At 39.5% G+C, this 22,794-nt stretch overlaps 1 long non-coding RNA gene across 1 annotated transcript in view; it reads left to right on the top strand.

Moving 5' to 3' along the window:
* Positions 1–2,976: 2,976 nt before the first annotated feature.
* The window catches only part of LOC115899574, a 92,721-nt gene continuing 72,903 nt past the window's right edge, over positions 2,977–22,794 (top strand). Inside the window, exon 1 of the long non-coding RNA XR_004059225.1 lies at positions 2,977–3,278. This is a non-coding gene — a long non-coding RNA (uncharacterized LOC115899574). The remainder of the gene's footprint in view (positions 3,279–22,794) is intronic.

Raw genomic sequence — 22,794 nt, 5'->3', positions numbered from 1 at the left:
AATCCCAGCCACTTGGGAGGCTGAGGCAGGAGAATCGCTTGAACCCGGGAGGCGGAGGTTGCAGTGAGCTGAGATCGTGCCATTGCACGCCAGCCTGGACAATGAGAGTGAAACTCAAAAATAAACAATAATAAATAATAATAAATAAATTTTTTGAGTGAAACTCAAAGAATAAATAAACAAAATAAAATAAAATGTTGGATTGCACACCGAAAGGGATTATCTTCAGCACTAAAGTTTGGAAACAGTAAGTGACCTGCCCAAGGTTACTTATGAGGTGGTACAAAAAGCACCCCAATCCAATCATCTGTAAATCTAGCTATCTTTCTACAACATCAAGTTTTTTTAATGAAAGGATTATATGAATAAAAAGAGCCTGATGAAAAAATCACCACTCCATGCTAGACAGTGGCAAGCAGTGGTGGTTCTGAGAGTCTGGCAGGGATTATTCTCTAAGGATCAGACTAAAAACAGCACCTGGTGGATCTCAGCACCTGGTGGATCTCAGCACCTGGTGGATCTCAGCACCTGGCTGCTACTTCCTTTTTGTGTTCTACTCTAGAACATGTGTTCCCCAGGGGAAACGAACAAATACTGAGAAAATGGGGAAGTTCCACTTCATGTACTCTTCTAAGGCTTCAACCTCAGTAGCTTAACTTCCCAGCACAGATCCCAAACTGTGTGCCTTAGCACCCTCAGTGAACTCACGGGGGATCACAGTGTTATTTGTAAATTCCAAGCTCAAAATAGTTCAGTTTTAAAATTAGATCATGCTAATCGTCCTGTAATATTTTTGCAAGGTTGCATTTTCAGTTGTTGCTGAAATAAAAGCAGTTGCTGATAAAAAGTTGTTACCCTTAGAAAAATCCATGTGTAAGCCGGGCGCGGTGGCTCAAGCCTGTAATCCCAGCACTTTGGGAGGCTGAGACGGGCGGATCATGAGGTCAGGAGATCGAGACCATCCTGGCTAATACGGTGAAACCCCGTCTCTACTAAAAAAATACAAAAAAACTAGCCGGGCGAGGTGGCGGGCGCCTGTAGTCCCAGCTACTTGGGAGGCTGAGGCAGGAGAATGGTGTAAAGTCGGGTGGCGGAGCTTGCAGTGAGCTGAGATCCGGCCATTGCACTCCAGCCTGGGCGACAGTGCGAGACTCCGTCTCAAAAAAAAAAAAAATAAGAAAGAAAGAAAAATCCATGTGTAACCAGAAACTGAGGGTGGTGGGGTGGTGGTGTCTGAGTTTTGAGAAGTTGTCCAATCCCCAGCCAGCACACACATTGAGGCCCTTTAGGAGCAAAATGACAGTATAATTTTTTCTTTTATTTATGTTTCTGATTTTTTTCAAATGGCCATTACATTGATAAGACATAAGAATTTATTTGTCAAATTAAATTGGCCCTAACTACCTAATAAGCTTACCTATTAGGTATTTATTTTTTCTTTTCTTTCTTTCTTTTTTTTTTTTTTTTTTTTGAGACAGAGTCTCACTCTGTCATCCAGGTTGGAGTGCAGTGGTGCGATCTTGGCTCACTGCAACCCCCACCTCCTGGGTTCAAGCCATTGTTGTGCCTCAGCCTGTGAAGTAGCTGGGATTACAGGCATGCACCCCCATGTCCGGCTAATTTTTGTATTTTTGGTACCGACGGGTTTCACTATGTTGGCAGGCTGATCTCAAACTCCTAACCTCAAGTGATCGGCCCACTTCGGCCTCCCAAAGGGCTGGGATTATAGGCGTGAGCTATGGCATCTGGCCTATTAGGTATTTCTTTTGGCCTGAGGCATATGATAAAAATACTGAGACATTAAGGGTATCACAAAGCCATATATTTTGGGTACTTTTGCTTTGGAAGAGGAGTTGGGTGGGGGTAGCTTGGGGAAGAATTTCATTAAAATTTTAAAGGCATTTCAACAATTTTTTTTCATAGAGAAAACACTCATTTCTTCTAGCATTAGAGGTAGCAGTCAATAAGCTGATGGCCCAGACATTTTGGGTTCTCTTAGCTATAACAGAATTACATGGGGCTCAGGTTGCCCACCTGTGCTCAGCTATTTCTTCCTGGCAATAGGAGATAGAATCTTTCATGACTCCTCTGCGATCTATCCCAAACCTTTCCCAACTTCTTGGTATGCACCTCAGACAAAGATTGCTAGATTCAGCTGTATCTGATTGGAGGAAGCAAAAAGAAAAGGAAACACTGCTGCCATTCTCCCCTCTCCTTGCCATCTTCTCAGTACAGATGTAGAGGAATCAAGCTTCGTGGTCTTGAGGTTACTCAACATAGAGATTATCTAGCATTTATTACATTTCTCTTTCTGGGATTTTGTCAGTCAGTTTACAGAAATCTCTTGTAATCTTTTTCAAGAAACAAAAAGCTAGGGAAGTATTTATTTCATATATCAAGAATCCACCACTGAATGGAGAGAGGCTGCCATGGTGGGAAATGTGGGGCGCTCAGTGCAGCTATGTAGAGGACGAACACTAACTTCTTGGCTTCTCATTATTATCTCATTTTGTGTGATAATAATGCCTACCTCGGGGAGGGGGGGGGTTTAAAAGGGCTTAATATATGTAAAGCAAGTGATAGCACAGTTCTCAGCATTTTTGAAATGTCCAATAATCGTAGTAATTACATTATCTTTCGACGATTAGTTATCAAACTTTCCTGGGCCTTAGCTTTCATGTCGAACTCTACCTTATAGGTAAGTGTATTTGTTTTTGTTTTGGGGTGATTTTTTGTTTGTTTGTTTGTTTTTTGACAGAATCTTGCTCTGTTGCCCAGGCTGGCATGCAGTGGTGTGATCTCAGTTCACTGCAACCTCTACTTGGTGAGTTCAAGTGATTCTCGTGCCTCAGCCTCCTGAGTAACTGGGATTCCAGACATGCAGCACTAAACTCGGCTAATTATTTTTGTATTTTTAGTGGAGACAGGGTTTCGCCATGTGGGCCAGACTGGTCTTGAACTCCTGGCCTCCTGTGATCTGCCTGCCTCGGCTTCTCAAAGTGCTGGGATTATAGGCATGAGCCACCGCGCCTGGCCAGGTATGTGTATTTGTAATATCGAGAAGCAGAGCTTACGTAATGTCTCAAGCTTCAAGACAGACAACTTTGTCTCTACCTTCTTCTAAAATGAACTATTTTGGCCACTTGTTGCTTGGCTTCCTGCTACATCAGGAATGACCTGGGAAATGGGGCGTCCTATGGACCTCACCCTGCACTGTGGAAGAGTTGGCCAAAGCTTCCCTTCCCACATGTAGTTCTCGTCCATCCTCGCCCCACAGTGTAAGTTATGGAGAAGTCATTTGGTTTCTTTCTATCTCTGCTCTTCATTACAAATAAATACTCAATGCACACTTTCTCCAGCACATTTCTGGGATATTTTCTTCTGTGTCTTGGCTCACACTCAAAATTTCTCTTTTCCCTTCTCTGTCTTTACTCTCTTTATCCAAAAGTTATGCATTTTATTCATGATGCTTTTTCTGATCCATACATCTTAATGGATTCTTCCGAATCTGAAATCTCTTCACACTTATAGACACTTAGCACATATTATATCATATAGTGCAGTGTCTTTGCCATTTTTTTTTTCTGTTTATAGTTCATCTCCTGAGTCACATTCTCAACTCCAGTTCTGGCTGTGTGACACTGCAAGTTGGTCTCCTTGAGATTCACTTATCTCAGCTGTTAAAATCCAGGATAACCTGAAATGTCTCTGCCTTTTGTATCCCTGTTGTACAGAGCCTTGAAAGTAGTAAATTCTCAACAAACACTTCAGATTGATTACAAGGGCTCACTGTGTATGTTGTATACTTGAAAATGCACAGATGGAAGATACTATATAAAATGTTAGCTATTATTCTAAATTAATTCTATTCATCTGTTGAGTGTGTTGTTTCCCTCAAAACTGACTTTGTTACACTGTGTTTTGCTAAAATTAAGTAAAGGCCTCTTTTTTATATTCTTAGCATATGTTAGATCTAAAGGAAGATATAAGAGATTATTAATCTTCTTGATGAAAGGCTGTAACAAGCTATCAACTAGAGGGTCAGTAAACAATAACTACTATTACAGATAACATATATCCAGTGCTTACAATGTGTCAGGCAATGTTGCATGCTCTTTAAATATATTAACTTACGTAATCTGCAAAATAACCATATAAAATAGGTAGCATTCTTATCCTTGCTTTATAGATGGAGAAACGGAGACATCATTTATGAGACTTCCCTAAACTTACATCTAATGTGGTAGGCTGAATAATGGCCCCTCAAGCATGTTCATATCCTAATCCTCAGAACCTATGAATGTTACCTTATATCTTAAAAGGGACTTTGCAGGTGTGGTTAAATTAAGGATCTTGACATGGGAAGATTATCCTGTATGTACTATCCACGCAGGCCCAATATAATCACAAGCGTTCTTAAAACAGGGAGGCAGGAAGATCAAAGATGATCAAAGAAGGAAATGGGCCAGTGGAAGTGAGAGTGATGTGCTTTGAATGTGGAGGAACAGGGCCATGAACCGAGGAATGCGTGCCATCTCTAAAAGCTGGGGAAAACAAGGAAATAGGTTCTTCCCTGGAGCCTCCAGAAGGGATGCAACTCTAGCAATGCTGTGGTTTTATCCTAGTAAGACTCATTTTGGACTTAAGGCCTCCAGAACTGTAAGAAAATTAATTTGAGTTGTTTCAAGCCACTAAGTTTGTGGTCATTTGTGACAGCCGCAATAGGAAACTAATGCAAAACACATCTAGTTAGTTCTAAGGGACTGTAGTCTGGAAGCAGAGCAGGCTGAAAAATGTACTTCCTGGAAATGCTAAAAGAAAGGACTTACTAAAAAGCGATAAACTTAAGGGATTCTAGCCAAACAAAAGAGCTCCACTTAAGGAGTCATTTCCAGACCTTGCTCTGTTACTGGCTACCTCTCAGATGCTGAACAAATCACCTCAGCTCTTAGAGCTTAGTTTTCTCATCTTTAAAATGAGGATAGTGGCTGGGCATGGTGGCTTATGCCTGTAATCCCAGCACTTTGGGCGGCTGAGGCAGGCAGATCACCTGAGGTCAGGGGTTCCAGACCAGCCTGGCCAACATGGTGAAACCCCATTTCTACTAAAAATACAAAATTATCTGGACATGGTGGCGGATGCCTGTAATCCCAGCTACTTGGGAGGCTGAGGCAGGAGAATCTCTTGAACCTGGGAGGTAGAGGTTGCAGTGAGCTGAGATAGAAGCCACTGCACTCCAGCCTGGATGACAGAGCAAGACTCTGTCTCAAAAAAAAAAAAGGAAGATCGTCTACTGGTATAACTGGGCCATTTATGTGAAAGTTATTTGAATAGATAATATATACATGCTCATAGTACACAATTGAAAAAGTTTACATGAAAAGTTGTTCTTTCACTCCTTGTCCTTCAAATGTCCAAGTCCCCTTCCTAGAGACAGTTGTTACCCATTTTCTTAAGTATTCTTCAGAGATTTTCCATGCATTTACAAAGGTATACATATGCATATTATTTTTATTGCACAAATGATTACACCTTAAACATACTGTCCTGCTGTGAAAATGACAAATAACTTGGGGATTATTCCATATGATTTCATATTAGTGTATACTGTGACTCATCATTCTTTTAAATAGCATATTCCATTGTTTCTCTTTACCAAACAGTATTTAACCTGTCCTCTGTGGAGACATATAGATTATTTCTGGTCTTTTGCTAATGTAAACAAAGCTACAGCGTATATCTTGTTACATGTTACTTTGTATGTGTTTCAGTATATCTATAGAGTAAATATATGAAATTCTGGAGTTAAAGTATGTATTAATTTAAGTTTAATAAATATTGTCAAATTATATTCCTAAGTGGTGTATTCTAGTTGTCTCTTGCTATATATCAAACTACTGCATATTTAGTGACTTATTATTATCTTTCACTATTCTAGGGGTTGATGGGTTCAGCTGGGTGATTTCTGCTTGATGTTTCCTATATACCTGCATTTGGATGGCTGCTGAGGGAAGAGTCATCTGAATACCTTTCCCTCACATGTTAAGCACCTGGGCTAGAACAGCTATGGAGTGAGAACAAAAAATTTTCAGCCAGCTTTTATTTACCTTAAAGTAGGACCTCTCTACATGCCCACCAGCATGTCTCAGACATATCACAGAAGCTGTGAAAAGCCACAGACGTAAAGAGGCCATGCAGAGAGGAACAGTGGCCAGGTAATGTCTATGAACAGATGATCGATGACCAGAAGGACTTCTTCAATGCCTTAGCCCTGTGTAGAAAATCGCTAAACTATGACTCATCAGGAGGTGAGGTGACAAGAAGTAGAAACCCTCAATATAAATTTCTGCCAGCCCTGCAGAATAAGGACTGTGAATATAGCACATTAAATCATGCGGTAGACTTCGTTGGTCTACATACACTCTGCTGTAAAATATAGAAATATTTCCATTTATTCAATAAGTGTTTTATTTAGTACATATTTTTTTGATAGTCACTGAAATAGCAGACATGGTTTCTACTTGTGTGGCTCTAACAGGCCAGGAATTAAATAAATCATCATACTATCACCTGCTTAGTTACAATAATGAAAAATGCCATGAAGGACAAGTAAAAGGTGTGCTGAGGCATTATAACAGAGACCTAATCTAGACCAGAAGGTCAGGTAACCTCTTTGACAAAATGATATTGAGGGAGAGAGGCAGCTTTTCAGAAAAAGTGTCCAAAGAGAGGTACACTTTTTACGATTTTGAAGTCGATGAGGACAGTGATGGAGTTGGACTATGTTTCATAAGAAGTTGTTATGGAAATAAAGAACATATTTTTACTTTCGAATTAAAAGGTTTAACCGCTAAAAACTAGAGATTTTAGTTTAGTAAATGAATATGGAAGAAAATAATACAAGTGTCTTGCAAAAAATGCATCTACAATAATTTTTAGTGATTGTTCTAACAGCCCAAATTCAAAACTACCTAAATATCCCACAGTAGTGAATTATTTAAATAAATATGGTAAAAACACCCATTAGAGTACTATTCAGCTTTAAAAATGTGTTCGTAGGTAATTGATTGATTATACGAAAAAGAGCTGAAAATAATAATATCCTATTTTATGAAAAAAATTTAATAAAGAGATATATGTTGACATAGAAAATCAGATAACTAAGATTACTTCTGAGCGGTAAGGTCATTTTCTTCATTTAGCATGTCTGAATTTTCTAATTTTTCTCCAAAGTTTTGTACCAAGGGAAAAAATGAGAAGAGTACATCTTAATTTTAAAAAGTCATTAAACCTGTAATATTTTGCCTGGATATAAAAAGTCTTGGTGGCAGGGGTCATAAGACTGGGGAAAAGAAGGTGGTAGCTGGGGAGGACTTGTGTCCGTGTTTATATTCGGCACCTTCCCTGAGAACAAGAAAAGAGACTTTTTAACCTTCTGCCAAAAGGCAGAATCAGAATAAAAGTATGATGTTATACAGCAGGAAATTCCACTTCTGAAGAAGACGAGTTTCTCTGGCAGAAGCAGAGACATCCAATGGGATGAAGCTGCCTGAACACAGGGTGGGATCCCCTCCCCACTATGTGAACAGCACAACTGCCCTAGAAGGCACAGGGATCAGAGGTGGCATGAGGGACTTCTGTGTAGGTGAGTGGTAGACAGCTGCTCTGGAGTTCCTTCCAGATTTTATGTCTGTGATTTCATGAATTTCAACACCTCCCCTCAGGCCTTGCACATAGCCATGTTTGGAGTGTCTTGAGGCTCGTATTTACTGGCTCTTGGCTGGGAAAGTAAAAAGGAATGCCTGGATCTCTTATTTTTATTATGTTTTAACTTCTTCACTAGAAATCAGGCTTGTGAAAAAATATGTGATGTTATTATTTTAATTTTATTTACAGGCTCATTTGATTCAATTATTCTTGTGAAAACTAGTTCCATCTTTTATTTTTGTTCAAAATCTGTCATCTCCAGGACTTGGCAAAGGTTTACTGTCTTTTAAACATCTCATCTAAGCTTTTTAAAGAACAGCTTGAATCCAAAGTTCATGGCTTTTGGCCATAAGGAGTGGCAACAAAATAGAGGTCTCCCTTGCTCCCTTGCTTATAAAAAAAGGCATCTATCGTAAGAAATATACTTATAAGAAGTTCACATGTAATAATGATACAGATTTAGAGGTGGAGAATCTCCTGAGGTTCAGATCTTGTTCCTGTGGTTACTCTGCTGTCTGACCTGCATAGACTCTGCCACTGAGATCTCTGTGCTGAAGCATATTTCGTGCATCATGTTCTAATCTTTATTCTTCTGTTCCATCTTGGACCATTGCAAAAAGCATGAGACATTTTGGAGCTACATTCAAAGAAGTGTATGTGTTATTTTGACAGTGGCGCCACAGAGATGAACCATTTATTCTTGCTCCAAATGGCGTGAAAAGCATGAGAGCTAATGCATTCAGTCGCTTTCAATTTCTAGGAAAATAATGCTGTTAGTTTCTGTAGAAGCCCCTCGCACACAGCACAATGGGATACAAACTGCTGTTTTGACTGCCAGCAGGGTGGACTCTTTTAGAATACAAATTAAGTGCTGAGCTCCCCCTAGCGATAACAATATAGCTACATTTAAGTACTGTAATACCTTCGCATATTTTGCAATTCAATTCAATTATGTTTAATTCGGTTAAATTCAGTTGCTTTCATTTCCCCTTCATTTTATACAACAGGTATTTATCAAGTCAGAAATTTTGCTAAGGAAACATTTAGAAAAACTATAATTCTAAAGGATCACTAAAAGTAGAAATTACAATAACTGAAAATGTTTCGTGTGAGTACAGCAGAGTGTGAAAAAGACAGTATTCAAGCTCTATTAGTTTGTGTTCTTGACTGCCATCTCCTCAGTCTCCCCACACCACTACAGCCTCTGGTAACCTTCATTTTACTCTCTGTTTCTATGTGTTTGTCTTTTTTATACTCCTTATATAAGTGAGATCATAAGTGAGGTATTTGTCTTTCTGTGTCTGGCTTATTTCACTAAACATAATGTCTTCCAAGTTCATCCATGTTTTCACAAATGACACGATGATAGGGTTTCCACTGTGTGGAAATTTTCTTTATAATTCATAGAAGATTATAGGTCATTGAGTATGACATTAGCTATGAGCTTGTCCTATTTGGCCTTTATTGTGTTGAGGTACATTCCTTCTATACCTAATTTTTTGAGAGTTTTTTTTTTCCTAATCATTAAAGGATGTTGAATTTTGTTGAATAATTTTTCTGCGTCTGTTGAGATTATCATATGGTTATTGTCCTTTATTCTGTTGATGTGATATATCACAGTTTTTGATTTTACTTATGGCGAACCATACTTGCATCCCAGGGATAAATCTCACTTTTTCAAAGTGAATGTTCCTTTTAATGTGCTGTTCAATTTGGTTTGCGAATATTTTGTTAAGGATTTTTGCATCCGTGTTCATCAGGAATATTGACCTGTAATTTTCTTTACTGGTCTTTGGTATCAGGAAGATGCTGGCCTTGTAAAACAAGTTTGGAAGTTTCCCTCCTCTTCAATTTTTTGGAAAAGTTAGAGAAGGACTGGTATTAGTTCCTCTTTTTTTTTTTTTTTTTTTTTTGAGACGGAGTCTCGCTCTGTCACCCAAGCTGGAGTGCACTGGCCAGATCTCAGCTCACTGCAAGCTCCGCCTCCTGGGTTCACGCCATTCTCCTGCCTCAGCCTCCCGAGTAGCTGGGACTACAGGCGCCCACCACCTCGCCCGGCTAGTTTTTTGTATTTTTTAGTAGAGACGGGGTTTCACTGTGTTAGCCAGGATGGTCTTGATCTCCTGACCTTGTGATCCGCCCGTCTCGGCCTCCCAAAGTGCTGGGATTACAGGCATGAGCCACCGCGCCCGGCCTTAGTTCCTCTTTAAATGTTTGATAGAATTCAGTAGTGAAGCCATCAGTGGAACTTGTTTACACTTTATATCACTTAATCTTCACAACAACCCTATGACATAGTTACTATTTTCATATTATAGATGTCACAACTAAGGTACAAAGAGGTTAAGTAACTTTTCTAGGGTCCCACAGCTGGAAAGTGACAGAACTAGACGTTTGAACCCAAGGAGCAGAATGCCAAAACCTTTCCCACTGACCTTTCTTGTTTCCCCCAAATAGTATTTCACTGAGTTCCTTGAGAAACATTTCATTGAATGCTTTCAGTATGCTAGACTTGTGGTGGGTTCTGTGGATACCTTGGTGTGTAGGACTGGCTATAAAGATGGAGGCCAACAGATGGTTATGGAGCAATGTAATAGGTGGTGGTAGAGGTCAACATAGGAGCTTAGAGAGGAGACTGACTAGAAAAAGCTTCTTGTAAGTATTGATAACTGATTTCAACTCTGGTCAGTGTGTAGGGGTCAGCCAAACAAAAAGCAAAGGAAAGTGCTTTCCAGGCAGAAGCTGGATGTCTGAAGGATTGGAGGCTCTGGAGAGCAAATTTGCTGAGATAAGGAAAGTGATCAACATGGTATCAGGGACTGGGAGAAGAGAGGGAAACTGCAAAGCTGAACAGGCCAACACTGGATATCAAAGAGTCTCTTTCTTTAATATTTTTAATGTTTTCTTGTTTCTGTGAAAATGAAACGTTCATTTTTTGAAAAGGGTTTTCATATTGTATGTATTAAAATAATACATACAAGTACAAAGAAAAGATAATAATCATCTGAAATCTTTCACTCTGAGATTACACCTGTTGACATTTTATTGAACATCCAGTAACTTTATACATATATAAACATACGTATACCCATATGGGAGTATGTTTACATATGTTTAGAAAGTGGGATCATACTCTGCATGCTGTTCTGTAACTTCCTTCCATTTATATGTCAGTGATAAGAATCTTGGACTTTATTCTGAAGAAGGATAAGTGAAACATTTTAAACATGATAGTAACAATTATATTTGTATATTATGAAAAAGCATTATAACAGCATTGTATAGTAGCAATCTGAGGCTCCTGGTGGCAGAAAGACTAATTAGGAAACTGTTTTGGGGGACCCGAGAAAATGATGACATAAACCCAGGCAGTGGCAGTGGGATGCAAAAAGGGGATGGGTTCAGATAATATGGCCATAAGCTCAGTGGCTTCTGTGGCTGTAGAGCCAAGGTTGTCAAGTGGCGCGAGATGAGGGGAGAGAGAGAAATCTTCAATAACTCCCAGGTTGCTGGTTTAGGACCACGTGTAGGTGTTAGTGACACTGACTAAAGTTTAGGGTGCCTATGGGATAGCCAACTTGTGACAGCAGGTAAGCATTCAATATGCAGCTGTGAAGCTCGAGATAGAGGTCAGAGCTGAAGACAGAATTCTGAACATCGTCAGTGGTTAAAACCATAAAAACTGAGGACTTAATAATGGGAGATATCAAAATGTACAGGCCAGGGTGAGGACTTTCAGTAGGGACTTTGGGTCAGTGTTGTATCCTCAGACATCCCCTAGCACATAGTGGGCTCAAAAATGTTTCTTTAATGAGTAAATGAATAATAATAATAAACATTCTATTTCAATATGAACTCTTCTAATTGTGGCAGCATAATATTCTATTGAGTAAATGCAGAACAATTTGCATACCTATTTCCTTATTGTTCCAGTTATCAATGGCTGCCATAACAAATTGCCCCAAATTTTAGTGGCATGAAACAAAAACTATTTTGTTCTGCAAATAGATCCTGTGGGTCAGGAATTTGAAAGGACCACAGAAGAATGGCTTGCCTATTCTGTCTGGGACCTCAGCTGGGGACATTTGAAGGCTGGGATGACTTAATGGCTAATGCTGAAATCATCTGAAAGCTTGTTTGCCTACATATCTGGTTCATGCTGGCTGTCAATTGAGACCTCAATTGGAGCTGTTGATGTAACATCATGGGTTTCAAGAGTGAGTATCCCAAGAGAACTGGGAAGAAGCTATATGGCCTTTTATGATCTGGCCTAGCAAGTCAAATGGTCATACTTCTGCCATAGTTACAAACCCACACAGATTCAAGGGGTAGAAACATAGACCGCCACCAGTCAGTGGGAGAAGTGTCAAAAGTCAAAAAGTCACATTGTAAGAAAGCATGTGGGATGAGATATATTGTTTGGAAAAATACACTCTGTCACAGCTCTTGTACCTGTGTTCTGCACTATTTGTCAATGACCATAGCCTTTTATCTATATCTCTCTTAACCACCATGTCACAATATTGGCAACATTAAGTAGACAATCTACTAAAACGCCTACATTATTCCCAAATGAACTGAGAAGACAGCTACTTGTCTTTCATCTCATACGTGCTTTTAAACACAGACTTTGCATTAATTACAATTAAATTTAATTTTCATTCAATACATTTCTAATGAGTCTCTGTCATTTGCTGAGTATTGTTCTAGGCAATGGGGATAGGCTGAATACGATACAGAAAATGTTTTATTCTTTCAAGAAGTTTACAATCTAGAGGGATAATTAGAAATTTCTATTCGAGGTGATGGAAATTTCTATTAGCTTACTTTTCTAACCATCAATCACTGGTAAGATATAATTAGTTTTTAGAGTACAGTATCATGAAACAATAATTTAATGGCTTTCCAGACACAAGACATATGATGCCACTGGCATTCCCCAATCTACTAGTCCGATGACCTCTAAAAACAGGAAATGAAATGATTGAGACATGACTTGTGCTTCATCAGTTCATACTGACTTGGAATGATCACTGCTTCCCTTTTTTCCAACTCTTTTTCTTATTGTAAATATCTTAATAATCTTAAACATCTTTATTAGTGTTTAGTGGCCATTTTTATTTTAATTTTTGTGGGTTCAGAACCCCCTAGAACCTCTCTGAAGACATTAAACATACTTATTTCAGCACCTTATTCTGTGCCCTATATTGCATTTTCTCAGGTTTTAGTTTCTGATTATTGAGTTTGTTGCTTCTCTGTACATCTTCTTCGTCTTCTTCTTCTTCTTCTTTTTTTTTGAGATGGAGTCTTGCTCTTGTCATCCTGGCTGGAGCAGTGGCATGATCTTGGCTCACTGCAGCCTCTGCCTCCCAGATTCATGCTATTCTCCTGCCTCAGCCTCCTGAGTAGCTGAGATTACAGGTGCACACCACCACGCCCGGCTAATTTTTGTATTTTTAGTAGAGATGGGGTTTCTCCACGTTGGTCAGGCTGGTCTCAAACTCCTGACCTCAGGCGATCTGACTTCCTTGGCTGTAATCCCAAAGTGCTGGGATTACAGGCGTGAGCCACGGTGCCTGGCCTCTCTGTACGTCTTTTTGGTTGTTTGTTGATTCTTGGTTGTTTGGTCATTTTAATAGACAGGATACTAATTTGAAGATTATTGGCTTCTGGAGAGTGTAAAAATTCTTGTTTGCCAGAACTACCACTCATCCCAGCAATCCCATTACTGGATATATAACCAAAGGAATATAAATTATTTTACCATAAAGAGACATGCATGCAAATGTTCATTGCAGCACTATTCACAATAACAAAGACATGGAATCAACCTAAATGCCCATCAATGGTAAATTGGATGAAGACAATGTGGTATATATACACTATGGAATACTATGCAGCTGTAAAAAAGAATGAGACTGTGTCTTTTGTGGGAACATAGATGGAGCTGGAGGCCATTATCCTTAGCAAACTAACACAGGAATAGAAAACCAAATGCCCATGTTCTCATTTATAAGTGGGAGCTGAATGATGAGAACACATGGACACAAAGAAGTGAACAACAGACACTGGGGTCTACTTTGAGGTTGGAGGGTGGGAGGAGGGAGAAGATCAGAAAAGATCAGTACTGTTGGGTACTTGGTTTAGTACCTGGTGATGAAACAATCTGTATAAGAAACCCCTATGACACGAGTTTTCCTATGTAACAAACCTGCACGTGAACCACTGAACCTAAAATAAAAGTTAAACATAAATAAGTAAATAAATAAAATAAAAGAATTCTTTTTTTTTTTTTTTTTTTTTTTTTTGAGACGGAGTCTCGCTCTGTCGCCCAGGCTGGAGTGCAGTGGCCGGATCTCAGCTCACTGCAAGCTCCGCCTCCCGGGTTTACGCCATTCTCTTGCCTCAGCCTCCTGAGTAGCTGGGACTACGGGCACCCGCCACCTCGCCCTGCTAGCTTTTTGTATTTTTTAGTAGAGACAGGGTTTCATCGTGTTAGCCAGGATGGTCTCGATCTCCTGACCTCGTTTGCATGGCTAGAAGCTTAAGTTTGGAGTAAACCAGGTCTGACTCAAGCAGCTATGTGAGGCAGAGAGAAGGTGGGCTTTTCTTTTAAGATGTGAGTATGGTTTGTTTACAGAATATGCAGCTATCATTAGCTGGTGGTGAGGCCCTAATTCTCTGGACTGAGTGTCCATGTTGAGAATCTTTTTATACAGAAGCTCTCACTGTACAGCCTGGGGCACACATCCGCATTGGACCTTAGATGGCACGAGGACCAGCTCTGCCTTTACTTGTTGCCTGGCCCCTGCCCAGGGCTTCCTTTTGCCAGTCAGCCTGTTTATTTTGATTGTGAGACTTTTGCAGAATTCTGCTGGGCAATCTTTTATTTTTAAAGTTCTTTTTCATGGGTCTGGATTCATGGGTTGCTTAGCTCTGTTATATTTCAGCATCAATATATTCCAGAAATTCCTCAATATATTCCAATAACTACTTCTGAATTTTCTAAAATTTATTGAGATTTATTTTTATTTAATTTTACTCTCCTGACGTTTCTATGGGATTTGGGAAGAAAGGTAAATGCATGCATCCAGTCAGCCAGCTGTGTCAGGAAGCCACTTACTCCTTTCCGTGGTAACCAATTACTAGAAAGCTGCACTGGGAATCACAGCAACCTTGTCCAGTGTGTGCTTTTTACAAGATAGAATTTTTTTTTTTTTTCTGTTCTTACATTAGATCATGCTTATATCCCTTCTTTGAAATTCTTAAAACATTACTGAGAACAGACCTGTGCTGACATGGACAACTCCTTTTAGTGCTCTGAAAAGTATTTCTCTTGAACAATGAAAATAACTAAATGGACTTCATATTCCTCATCTATCAAATGAACTTTGGGTCTTTCTTAAATGTGCTTGTTTTATCTTTTCCAAGTGCTGGAAGTTTTCATTGAAGTTATTTTTCTTGATAGACAAGAAGAGGATCAGACAGAATTTGTGTAGTTCTAAGTGTTTATTTTCACCTGTTAAACATTGCACCACCATCACTAATGATAAGAAATCCTTCTTGTCTTCATTATTTCTCAACAATTGCTTTCTCAAGTCTGAACTCATTTATTTTTAGGGATGGGGTCTTGCTCTGTCACTCAGACTGAAGTGCAGTGATGCAATCATGGCTCACTGCAGTCTCAAACTCCTGAATTCAAGGAATCCTCCTGCCTCCGCCTCCTAAGTAGCTGAGACTACAGGCGCGTGGCACCATGCCTCACTAATTTTTTTTATTTTTGATTTTTTTCTGTAGAAGTGAGGATCTCGTTATGTTGCCCAGGCTTACCTAGAACTCCTGGCTTCATGAACTTATTTAAAGATTTGGCACCATAGCAATATTCGTAGAGTTCCAGTCATGACTCTCAATTTGTTTTTTATTTTATACCTCTGCTACAAATTTGTGTACCTGTCCATTTAAAATCTGAGCTTCTGAAAGAACTCTGCACAGTGTTCACAGCACAAGGGCATTAAGGCAGAGGGAGAAACTAAAGGTCAGAGAATGAGGAGTGAATCATTGGTGATGAAATACAGGCAGTATGAATGGCGAATTATGAAGAATTTGCTGGTGAACCATTTCACATGTAATAGTACCTCCTGCTGAGATGGTAGATTCACTGTCACATCTGACCCATGTTGTTATAACTCTTTTCCACTGAAAGATACATCTGAGTCACCTAGACCAGCAGACATTTCCTCTGACTTCCATCATGTACACGGTGTCCTATAGATATATTCCAAAGCTCTTTCAGATATGCTATTACACTTACATTTCCTTCCCATTTTCTTTTTCTTTTTTTCCCCCAATAGGAATGGTATCCTTAACCTCCCATGTTCATAACAATTTGTTTTTGTTTTTGAGACAGAGTCTCACCCTGTTGCCCAGGCTGGAGTACGTACAGTGACACAATCGTGGCTCACTGCAACCCCTGCCTCCCGGGTTCAAACGGTTCTTCTGCCTCAGCCTCCCAAGTAGCCAGGACCACAGGTGCCCGCCACCATGCCCGGCTACTTTTTGTAGTTTTTAGTAGAGATGGGGTTTCACCATGTTGGCCAGGCTGGTCTTGAACTGCTGACCTCGTGATCCACCTGCCTCGGCCTCCCAAAGTGCTGGGATTACAGGTGTGAGCCACCGCGCCCAGCCATTCATAACAATTTTTGAACGAAGGAGGATACCGGTAGCCAAGGGAGAATGGACTGTGCTTTCAGGCATAGAGAAAGGGTTCAGGAGGGGAGAGGAAGTGAGGTCAGCAGATGGGAATGTGCAGCAAGCACCTCTCTCCCTGGTTCTTCTATAATCACTCTTTCTCTTCTTTGAAACTCCTTCCTGGCTTTATCAATACTACGTGCTCTTGATTTTGCTCTTACATTTCCAGCTCTTCTCAGTCTCCTTTTCTGGCTTCTTTTCATCCATTAAAACTTCTAATTTTTTTTAAAAGGCAAAAGCTTGCAGTATCCAAAGTGATATTCTCTATGGAACTTAACATGGGAAGTTATTTTTGCCTTGTGAGAAGCACTTTTTGGTTATTCAAAACAAAAGCTGAAATTGGAAAGAAATGTAACCAAATGCCTAGTGTAATAAAAATGTGTTGATGGTCGGGTGTGGTGGCTCATGCCTGTAATCCCAGCACTTTGGGAGGCCGAGGCAGGAGGATCACTCAAAGCCAGGAGTTTGAGACCAGTCTGGACCACACAGTGAGATTCTGTCTCTGCAAAAACTAAACTTAAAAAAAAATTAGCCAGGCATAATTTCACATGCCTGTAATCCCAGCTACTTGAGAAGCTTAGGCAAGAGAATCCCTTGTGCCCAGGAGTTCGTGGTTACAGCAAGCTGTGATCGTGCTGCTGCACTCCAGCTTAAGTGACACAGCATGACCCTGTCTCTATTCAAAGAGGAAATGTGTTGAGATAAACTTTCACAATTCCAAAGTAAGCATAGTTTCCTTAAAGAAAATGGCAGAAATACTCTGGTGCTTTCACTAACCCATTTAAAATCTGCTTAAACATATTTATCATTGTATTTTAAAATGTTTTTGTTACATTGTATTAGTGAACACAATTCAAAATAATACCAACCATTTAAAATAAATTTAGGAAGCCTAACTGGAAATGCTAAGCATCACCTAGATATGTGCAAATACAGATGCTCCTGACTACCAATGGTGTTGCATCCTGATAAACCCATCATGAGTTGAGGATACCATAGCAAGCCCGTTTTAAGTTGAGAAATGTACAGAAAGTGAACCACTTTTGAGCTATTGTGAAGTGAAAACATGCAAGTTGAACCATGTTAAGTAGGGGACGGTCTGTAGCAAACAATTATATCCTCACCAAGTCTTGTATGTGCATCTTACTATTGACATAAAGGCATTGGATCTAGTGGACCTAATACTTGTGTATATTTTAAGCATTTTGAAAATTTTACTTAAAATGAATTTTATTTTTTACCTTCCATGGGCTGCTTAGCTAGTCTGATTAAGGGAGACAGTCTCGCTCTGTCATCCAGGCTGGAGTACAGTGGCACAATCTGGGCTCACTGCAATCTCGGCCTCCTGGGTTCAAGTGATTATCTTGCCGCAGCCTCCCAAGTAGCTGGGACTACAGGTACTTGCCACCATGCCTGCCTAATTTTTGTACTTTCTGTAGAGACTGGGTTTCACCATGTTGGTTAGGCTGATCTTGAACTCCTGAACTCAGGTGATCCGCCCACCTTGGCCCCACAAAGTGCTGGGATTACAGGCGTTAGCAACCGTGCCCGGCCATGGTTAACTTTTTAGAGTGAGTGTTGGGATGGGAGATGGGAGCAAGACATGGGTGGGGGTGAGGGTGGGGATTAGAGGGACGTTGGATTGGTTGTGGTTGTAGCTATAGGCTGTTTCCCAACTTTTGGAAAATATGGTGTTTTTTTTTGTTTTTTTTTGTTTTTTTCTCTTTAGGAAGAGGAGAAATAGTCTAAATAACTAGGGAATCCTACATCAATAATTTAAAAATAATTAGAACAAATTCCTCTAATTAAAATTTCGTATGCTTTTTATAATTAAACTTACAAAGAAGTGAAAACAGGTACTCAGACGAATTCAAGTACACACACATTCATAGCAGCACTTTTTATAATAGCCAAAAGATGCAGACGACCCCAAATGTCCATCAAGAGATGACTGGATAAACAAATCAGGAGATACATATATGTGTGTGTGTGTGTGTGTGTGTGTGTGTGTGTGTGTGTGTGTATGCAGTGGAATATTATTCAACCATAGTAAGTATTAAAACTTTTTACAAAAGTGATAGTACAGTATGTATGAATCTCAGAAACATTATGTTAAGTGAAAGAAGCTAGACACAAAAGGTCAGACATTGTATGATTATTTATATGAAATATCCAGAGTAGGTAAATCCTTAGAGCTAGAACGTAGAATAGTGGTTGCCAGACACTAGGGGGAGGGAGGAATGGAGACCAACTGTTTAGTGGGTACCAGGTTTCCATCTGGGGTGATGAAGTACTTCCAAAACTAGATGGATGTGGTGGTTGCACAACATTGTGAATATGCTAATAGCCACTGAATTGTTCACTTCAAAATGTTAATTAATTTTATGTTATGTGAATTTCACCTCAACTAAAAACCAGTATATAGAACATAAACCTATTTTTTGGAAAATATTTAGACCCACTTTTAATTAGATTAGTTTTACAAGTAACTTGAGAGTTCTTAATAATAAAACACTGAAGGCTGAGTGCGGTGGCTCATGCCTGTAATCCCAACACTTTGGGAGGCCGAGGCGGGCAGATCACCTGAGGTCAGGAGTTCAAGACCAGCCTGACCAACATGGAGAAACCCCGTCTCTATTAAAAATAAAAAATTAGCCGGGTGTGGTGGCACATGCCTGTAATCCCAGCTACTCAGGAGGCTGAGGCAGGAGAATCACTTGAACCCAGAAGGCGGAGGTTATGGTGAGCTGAGATCGCACCATTGCACTCCAGCCTGGGCAACAAGAACTAAACTCCATCTGAAAATAAATAAGTAATAAAACACTGATTTTAATATCATGTGACTTTATAGGGTATCTGCATATAAATCCTGAAATTATCTGTCTGCTATAGATAAAGGCCTGTGTTTTATAGCTGGTTAATGTGATGAATAAAACAGCACTGTGAAGCTTCATCTCTAACCAGGACTAAATACTATCATATAGGCTATGAATAGTTTTCAAATACTTTTTAAATACAGTTCTGCTTGGTAACAAGTTAACTGTCCTCCTAACATGAAATGAATAGATTTTTAATGGAAATAAGAGAAACAGCTATCTTGATTTCTTGACCCTTTCACAATAAGCTACGATAAATTATATAAAGTTTATTTTAATAATACACAGCTTAAGACTTGTCTAGCAAGCACAACCCACAGATATTTGAATCTGATACTTTTTATACCTGCAGAAGGTTTATCTATGAAAAGCCTGCAATGATGTGCAGCAAAATGTTCACAGTGCTTATTTCTGCACTTATCTGTAGTGAGTTTATTTTGTGATTATCTGTACCTTTTAACTTTTCAACAATGAGTATGTGTTACTTGAATAAAGATATACTTTTGGCCGGGCGCGGTGGCTCAAGCCTGTAATCCCAGCACTTTGGGAGGCCGAGACGGGCGGATCACGAGGTCAGGAGATCGAGACCATCCTGGCTAACACGGTGAAACCCCGTCTCTACTAAAAATACAAAAACTAGCCGGGCGAAGTGGCGGGCGCCTGTAGTCCCAGCTACTCGGGAGGCTGAGGCAGGAGAATGGCGTAAACCCGGGAGGCGGAGCTTGCAGTGAGCTGAGATCTGGCCACTGCACTCCAGTCCGGGCGACAGAGCGAGACTCCGCCTCAAAAAAAAAAAAAAAAAAAAAAAAAAAAAAAAAAAAAGATATACTTTTTATAATGTCCATGCCTCCATATTTAACCTGCTATTCTTTCTTTGCAATCTCAGATACAGTCTTTACTCTTGAACTTTATTGCCAAGTACCAGGACAAAGGCTTTCTCCTTGCTTCCTGGTGACACTTTTAGGTAAATATCCTCTTTTCATCCTTCAAAAACCTGTTCTCAAGCCATGTTACTCCTGGGCATCTCAGCCAACCGTGAATGGCCTTGGGGTAAAGAAGAGCAGTATACAGATGCCAGGATAACCCACCACCTTTCTCCTTTCATTGACATGCTTCAACCTCAATCAACTTTATCTGCTCTTTATTCCCACACCTCATGGTGGAGCTTTCTGCTTCTTCCTGATCCAACAGGGCAATCAATCCAATGCCTTTATCTCTGGAATTCTTGTTTATGGGTTTATGAATCCTTGTTAAATCCAATATCCCTTAATCTCTAAAGGCAGAAATTTTAGGTAACTCCAGAGAGTACGTAAGGCCGTGTGAATTAAGGAAAATTGCCAAGGTCACATCACTGGACAGTCATGTCTAGCCAGAATCCAGACTCCAATTCTAGGGAGTCTGGTTTATTTCTCTAAACCATAATGCCATGGATGTGAAGCCTAATTAAAGAACATCTCGATGGCAAACTCTTGGTTTAGTTAGAGAACTAAGAAAACATGACAAAGAATGTGTCATCGACTTCTGTTTAAATGTTCAAGTTCCTCATCTTCAAGGATTTGCTGGATGACAGCTAACAGTCAGATTGGATGATTCACAAAGACTGTTTCCAGTGTTTAAAAAAAATATGCTGGGGACTTTCATAGAAATTTCTACTTTTCTGAAAGCATTTTATTTCTTCATCTTTCCCTTCCTGCTCATATGCACATTCTTGTTTTCTTCCTGCTGACTGCACATAAACAGGATGTGTGGAAAGCAAGTTTAAGAAGTAACTAAGTGAAAGGTTCACTGTTGATATAAATCAAGAGTAGATCAGTGAAGTGGAAACCGGTGGAACTGCTTTGTTGTTAGTATTCAGAGACACTGGCAAAAGAAACTAATGTTGGTTCATTGTGAGCTAATAAAAGCAATAACCACTGGAAGATAGAGCTGAACTTTTGTTTAATTATTTTACTTTTACTATGGTAATATTACTTAATAACTTTCCTTTAATTAACTTATTAAGATCATAAGTGAGTGCTTTTAATATTAAGTATGCACCCCCCTGCCCAAATTATACTGGTTGAATTTTCATGTTAAAGCAAAAATAAATATTAATATAAAATATTTAATCAGAGATTTTTAAAAGTTCAGTAGTAAAGTAAACCAACTCCAGCAGAGAAAGGGTTATCACACACACACACACACACACACACACACACACACACACACACCCCTGATGAGTTTTCTTTGCCAATAAAAAAAAACAAGCAAAACTGATCAAGAAACAAGATTATAGTTGGCCACGGTGGCTCACGTTTGTGATCCCAGCCTTCCGGGAGGCTGAGGTGGGCAGATTACCTGAGCTTGAACCCAGGAGGCCAAGGTTGCTGTGAGCTGACATGGCGCCATTGCACCCCAGCCTGGGTGACAGAGCGAGAACAAAACAAAACAAAAGAAACAAGGCTGTAGGCAAGTCTGAGCTGTTTTAGAAAATGGCACGTGGTTGTTAATATCCAGTGAGTTCTACTTAGATTTTCTTCTGTTTTTTTCTTGTTCACCAACCAAATCTGTTAGTCAAGAGTAGTAAAACAGCTAAGTGTATTTTGTTGTTGGAGTTACAACATACAAGAAAAAAGAAAACATAGGAAGCAGCATTACTGAAACACAATTTTGGGAAACATTAATTCTAAGTATTGTGAACTAACTCCAAGAGGTATTCCAATGGACATTCCCCCCATCATACTTTAGGATGTGGAGGACCTTTCATTAAAAACCCCAAGGAAAAAAAATTAGTTATTTCCTTTTTGGAAAAAATCCATAATCCTATCAGCCTGGTTATTCAAAAATTCTTTCATTTCCTCTCTTTCATGGTGAAATTCTCTCCTTTGTCTTTGGAAGTGAGTTTGGTTATTACCTTTTGTAAATATTTTAGATTATCTGTAGAAGGAGGGAGAACCATGAATAGAAATCACATTGTTGAGCTATGATTCGAGGTACTTATTTGCCCTTAAGAAACATTACATTGCTTCCTTGTTTTAGTAAATGCTCTGGTTTATTTCCTTTAATGCCCAGGGGGTTTGTTGTCACATTTTCACTTTGAAGATAGAAATTTCCCACACTTTCCCATAGTGAATTACTATTGACATTCATTAACAAGACTAACAACAAGTGTCAAAATAATAAATGAGTAGCCCAGTGAGTAGGAAGGTAGAAATTGCTTATTGTTTTTCCTTGGGGTGGTAATTAGCTACAGTTTGCCTGTCTGTAAAATCACAAGTAAAATGTGGATTGTGTTTCAAGAGATGAAAAGAACATCTTGAACACAATATCTTGAGTTAGTTCTCACAACACCTCTATTAGAAAAGTATGGTCATCACCATTTTTACTGACAAAGTCATCCCCAGAGTGGATAACCAAGTAGGAAGAGGATTCAAACTTATCATCTTGACTCCAAACTATAAGCTTTTTCTGCAGTGCCTTCTTC

This window comes from Rhinopithecus roxellana, chromosome 9 (assembly GCF_007565055.1).
Source record: "Rhinopithecus roxellana isolate Shanxi Qingling chromosome 9, ASM756505v1, whole genome shotgun sequence".
Taxonomy (NCBI): Eukaryota; Metazoa; Chordata; class Mammalia; order Primates; family Cercopithecidae; genus Rhinopithecus; species Rhinopithecus roxellana.
This window is presented reverse-complemented; position numbering and strand designations above follow the sequence as displayed.